Genomic DNA, 6,722 nt, shown 5'->3' with positions numbered 1-6,722 from the left:
AAAAAAAAACGATCAAAAAGTGGGCAAAGGATATGAACAGACACTTCTCAAAAGAAGACATTTATGCAGCCAAGAAACATATGAAAAAAAGCTCATCATCACTGGTCATTAGAGAACTGCAAATCAAAATCACAATGAGATACCATCTCACACCGGTTAGAAGGCAGTGTGGCGATTCCTCAAGGATGTAGAACCAGAAATACCATTTGACCCAGCAATCCCATTACTGGGTATATACTCAAAGGATTATAAATCATTCTATTATAAAGACACATGCACACATATGTTTATTGCAGCACTATTCATGATCACAAAGACTTGGAACCAACCCAAATGCCTATCAATGATAGACTGGATAAAGAAAATGTGGTATATATACACCACGGAATACTATGCAGCCATAAAAACAGATAAGTTCTTGTCTTTTGCAGGGACATGAATAAAGCTGGAAACCATCATTCTCAGCAAACTAACACAGCAACAGAAAACCAAACACAGAATGTTCTCATGCCTAAGTGTGAGTTGAACAATGAGAACATGTGGACACAGGGAGGGGAAAATCACACATTGGGACCTGTCTGGGGGTGGGACCAAGGGGAAAGACGGCATTAGGAGAAATACCTAATGTAGATGATGTTAGGAGAAATACCTAATGTAACAATCCTACATGTTCTGCACATGTATCCCAGAACTCAAAGTATAATAATGAATGAATGAATTAGTTAATTTTAAAACAGAAAAGACCATAACAACTTTATACCCATACTTTTCAAACTTTCAATGAAATGAATCAATTATTTGAAAGGCACAAATTATCAAATTCATTCAAAAGAAATAGGTAATCTGAATAATGCTATCTTTATAAAAGACATTAACTTTGTAGTTAAAACCTTTCCAAAATCAAATGGCAAAAAAAGAAAAAAATAAAATAAAACCTCCAGGCTCAGATGGCTTACCTTAGTGAATTATACCAAACATTTACAGAAGATACTATATCAATTCTATATAATCTCAGAAAGGAAAAGAGGTGAGAGCACTTCCCAACTCATTTTATGTATTTTGTGTAAAATACACTCATTTCTTTTGTAAATACGTAAATGTATTTTTGTATTTTTCTTTACAATATACCTGTGTATTTTACAAAAAAATCTGTAAAATATATTTATGTATTTTAGGATTAAGTCAAAATAGACCATAGACTTGAATGTGAAATGTAAAAATACTCCAATGCTTCATTGATTTTGTTTTTCTCATTTCAGTTTTACTGATTTCTGCTTTTATCTTTATTATTTTCTTTCTGTCACTTGCTTTGGGTTCAAGTTGCTCTTTTTCTGATTTCTTAAAGTAGATAATTATATAATTTAAGACCCTTCATCTTTTGTATCAGCATTATACTGACATCAAAACTAGGCAAAATATTGAAAGAAAATCCCTACAGACTAATATACCTTATGAACCTGACACTAAAAATTCTCAACAAAATATTAATCAATTCCAATTATATCTGAAAAATATAGTATATCATGATGAAGTGGAGTTTACTCCAAGAATGCAAAGCTGGTTCAACACTAAAAAAATTATCAAGCAATGTAGTTGATAATATTAGTAGACTAAAGTAGAAAAAATCATATGGCTATCTTATTAAATGCAGAAAAAGCATTTGAAAAAAATTATCACTCATTTATAATAAAAATCTGGGTGAATTAGGAATGGAAGGGAACTCCTAAACTTAGTAAATAAAATCTATAAAAAAAAGCTACAATGAATATAGTGTATAATGATGAAAGAATGAATGCTTACTCCCTAAGAGTAGGAATAAGAAAAGAATGTATAACTCTTAAAAACTATTCAACATCAGATTCTAAGTCCTAGCCAATGCAATATGGCAAGAAAAGAAAGAAAGTCAGTTGGGTGCTATGGCTCATGCCTGTAATCCCAGCACTGTGGGAGGCTGAGGAGGGCGGATCACAAGGTCAGGAGATAGAGACCATCCTGGTTAATACAGTGAAACCCTATCTTTACTAAAAATACAAAAAATTAGCCGGGCATGGTAGTGGGTGCCTGTAGTCCCAGCTACTCCAGAGGCTGAGGCAGGAGAATGGTGTGAACCTTGGAGAAGGAGCTTGCAGTGAGCTGAGATCTTGCCACTGCACTCCAGCCTGGGCGATAGAGCAAGACTCTGTCTTAAAAAAAAAGAAAGAAAGAAAGTCTTACAGATTGAAAAGGAAGAACTAAAACCGCCCCTATTTATAGATCACGTAATTATATACACATAAAATCCCAAAGGACATACAAATATACTCCAAGAAGTAATTAATGACATCAGCAAGGTCACATGCTATAAGGCCAACATAAAAAATTAAAAAATTATATATTAACAAATAAAAATATATTAACAAAAAACATGTGGAAACTGAAATTAAAAACACAATACCATTTATAATCACACCAAAGAAAATGAAATCTTTAGGTATAAACCAGATGACATGTACAGCCTCTGTGTGCTAAAAATTATAAAATGCTGATGAAAAAAATCAAAGACCTAAAAAATTGGAGAGACTTATTGTCTTGAATTGGAAGACTCAATATAGTAAAAATATCAGTTATCTCCAAACTGATTTATAAGTTCAATGCAATTTCTAGAGATTGGAATGAAAGTAATAAAACTATTCCTTCTTCACAATCTGATTGTATGCATAGACCACCTCAAAGAACTTACAAAAGAATCATGAAAGTAATAAGTGTGTTTGCCAATGTCACAGGACATAAGGCCACAATGTAAAAATCAACTGACAAAAATGTTACCAATATTTTTATTTTCTAGGAATGAGCAATTCGAAATCTAATTTTTTAGAGCAAAAGAGTCCTGTTTACAACAGTGCCAAAATAAATGAAATGCATAAGTATAAATTGAACAAAATATGTTCAGGGAAATTGCACAGGAAATATATGTGAAAACTATAAAATACTGATGAAAGAAATTGAAGAAAGACCTAAATAAATGGAAAGATAAAAGGTAGGAAGTAATAAGTGACTATCTTCATGAATGAGGAAACAATATTGTTGAGATGTTTTATTGAATCTATAGATCAAAATTTATCTATGGATTCAATAAAATCCTAATTAAAGTCCCAGTAGGAGTTTATAAAAATCAACAAGGTGATTCCAAAATTTACAGGGAAAGGCAAAGTAACTAGAAGAGCTAAAATAATTTTGGGGGTTGGGGGAAGAACAAAGTTGGAGTACTCACATTACTTTACTTCAAGATTTATTATAAAGCAAAAATAATCAAAACAATGTCCTAATGACTGAATCAACGAAACAGAATAGAAAGTCCAAAAATGAAAACACACAAATATGGTCAACTGAATTTTGACAAAAGTGTATGGACAAATCATTGGAGAAAGCATAATATTTCAATTAGTAGTTCTGGAACTTATGCAAAGAAGGAGGAAGAGGAGGAAGGGGAAGAAGAGGAGGGGAGGAGGAAGAGGAGGGGAGGGGTTGCTGCTTACACATTGCATAAAGATTAAGTCAAAATAGATCATAGACCTCAATGTGAAATATAAAGTTGTAAGACTTTTAAAAGAAAACATGAAAAAATGTCTCTGTGATCTTATAATAATTAGGCAAAGAATCCTTAGATATGACAAAAAAGCATGATCCATAAAACAAAAAAATGATAAATTGGACTTTCTCAAAATTTTAAAAAACTTTACTCTGTAAAGTACACTCTTAAGAAAATGATTTAAAAACATAAGCCACAAAATGGGAGAAAATATTTGCAAATCACGTATCTGACAAAGAACTTGTGTCCAATATATATGCACAGCTCTCAAACTAAATAGCAAGAAAACAAGCAACCCAGTTGGAAAAAATAAGGAGCAAAAGATCTAAATAGGCACATCACTAAAGAAGATATATGTATGACAAACAAACACAAGAAAAGATGCTGAGTGTCATTAATCATTAGAGAAATGCAAATAGAAACCACACTAAGATACCAGTGCATATCTATTAGAACAAGTAAAATACAATAAATTGAAAATGCCAAGTGCTAGCAAGGGTGTGGAGCAATTGCAACTCTCAAATGTTGCTGCTGGGAGTGAAAAATGATACAGCCGTATTGAAAAAGAGTTTCTTTATTATAAAATTCCACATATATTTACCATATGACCCAGACGTTCCACTTCTACTCCAGGAAAAATATAACCTTATATTCACAAAAATATCTGTGTGTGAATGTTTACAGCTGCTTTATTCATAATTGACAAAAACTGGAATCAACCTAATCTTCAACAAGCAAATACATAAACAATTGGTATGCCCATACATGGAATACTACTCAGCAATAGAAAGGAATGTACTACTGTGACATGTAATAACATGGATAAATCCCAGATGCATTATGCCAAGTAAAACAAACCAGACCCAGAAGGCTACGTACTGGAGGTTCAATTCATGACATTCTCGGGGAGACAAGACAATAGGACTATGAGGGAGGGTTTGACGGTAGAAGAACGCCATGAAAAAGTTTTGGGAAAAGCTACACAACTCTATGCATTTGTCAAAACCCATAGAGAACTATACAATAAAAAGTGAATTTTACTTTATGTAAATTTAAAAATAAATTGGAGAAAAAAGCATTATCTTGTGGAATAGCCCAGCTTGTTCATCCTCTCGCACAGCAGATGAGGAAGCTGAGGCCACCAAGGGCACAAGACTTACTCAAGGTCACACGAAAGCCAGACTGTAATCTCAGACTCCCAAAATGCTCCTTGTTTGTTTGTTTTGTTTTGCTTTGCTTGTCTTTTGGCTATAGGAGCCATCATCATAACACTTCATGAAATCCTATCTCATTCAGAATGAATTTCTCCCTCCCTTATACCTCCTATAGCCTTTGCTCCCCTCCTTCTTCCACTTATTATCACTTCCTGCCTTTTATCAGGGATTTTTTTTCTTAGTTTGCCTCCCTTCCTCCATGGGGTGCATTAAAGAGGAAGAAGCCACAAAGGGGAGACATGGTGCGGGCTTGGGGGCGGGGTGGGGGGTGGCAGTACCCACCAATGCCATGTTTCTATTTCCACCAGTAACAATTTACCCTAGATTCTTTCCACACTAAAATAGAAATGACCTGGGGAGAGCCCAGTGGTGAGTTCAAAGATGGTACTACTGATAGCCTTTTCCAGTTGCTTCTGGAATTCATCGATTCAACAAATACTTATTGGGCACCAACTGGGCAGTTTGCTCAATGCTGTGGTAATAATGATAGACAGAAAGACAGGCACAATGCCTCCCACAACCTACTGGGGTATATTTAATCTCATGCCCTCAGCAGAGATCAATAGAATAAACTCTAGCTTAGAAAAGTACAGGTGAAAAAGAATGTTTTCTTAAAAAATTAGCCAACATCACGGCTCTCTTTGGAGGTTAATTTACTTAGCAAAAATATTACACATAAACGTGGCTGTTTCATGACCCTTTTCTTTCTAAATTGACTCTGAGACCTAGGGAGGTGCTATTCCTTCCTTAACTGGTCTCCTAAGGGTGCTCCAGAACCAGATGGGTCTGCCTCAACCATTCTGAGTCCCCACACAGACACAAGGACAGACCAGCTAAACCATATGCTGACTCATTTTCATTCTTTACCACCTAACCAAGCGATACTCCAAGGATATAGTGGGAGCTGCAGCTACCTTAAAGAAAAGCTCTGAGCCAGGATGCTACTCAGACTCAAGTTAGGATCTGTGGGAGGTGGGATAGGAGGGTCAACCAGACCTTGACTCATATCCTTGCCACCACTTATCTCCTCAGTGCCTCGGTCCACTTCCTTAAACTCCTGGCAACCTTAAATTTCTTTCTCTAAGATAGAGATTTAAAGGAGCGGGGGGCGGGGGAAATCTTTCTTTCATGGGGATGTGGGAAAATTAATTGAGCTTAACATCAAGCAGAATTGCAGAACATGTAATATGTACTTGGTAAGCGTTAGATTTCTCCCTCACACTCCCTGCTTTTTTAGATATGGAAGAGCTACCCTTCTCCAAGGTCAAATGGGTCCTGGTCTTCCTTGAGGGGAGGTAGGCCTTGCAGCTCCAAAATTTCTCTTCAATCGGACAGGTTTAGATGGAAACCTACAAATCCCATTTTAACCATTGCAAACCCCATCCCTCCTCAAATTGCTTTTCATCCCAGGTCAAGCCTCAGTGTCCTGCCCTCCTGGGAGACCTAACTATTATAGCCAATTATTCACACATGACTCCATGGGCCAGCATGGGTGTTGTGTGCATGCTAAGGGTTTCCACCCACCTGGAGACGGCTCCAGGCCTGGGGGTGGGCACCACCTTCCAAATTGCATCAAGTTGTATGGTCTCTAGTAGAACACTTTGCCCACTGGTTCAGTTAGCCTCCAAGTAAATGGAAGACTAGGCCATCAAAACTCTTAGAACTACATATGTAATGCTGTATTCACTGCTCCTTGAATAAATAAGGCATAGGCCCTGAAGAGTTGTCCCCATCTTTTTCCCCAGCCTTAATTGGATCTGATTAAACCTTCTTTATGTTCCCACAGGCTTCCTCTGGGCATATGTCTATCAGTGCACTTAACTCTCTAGATCTGGATCTGTTTACCCATCAGTATCTCACCCAGTAGAATGTGAACCCTTTCATGGCTTAAACGGCATCTTACTCATCCTTACACACCTAGTTGCCAGCACAGTGCATCT

Source organism: Colobus angolensis, unplaced genomic scaffold (genome assembly GCF_000951035.1).
Source record: "Colobus angolensis palliatus isolate OR3802 unplaced genomic scaffold, Cang.pa_1.0 Scaffold126, whole genome shotgun sequence".
NCBI classification, from domain to species: domain Eukaryota; kingdom Metazoa; phylum Chordata; class Mammalia; order Primates; family Cercopithecidae; genus Colobus; species Colobus angolensis.
The sequence above is the reverse complement of the archived record's forward strand: the minus strand, read 5'-3'. Positions refer to the sequence as shown.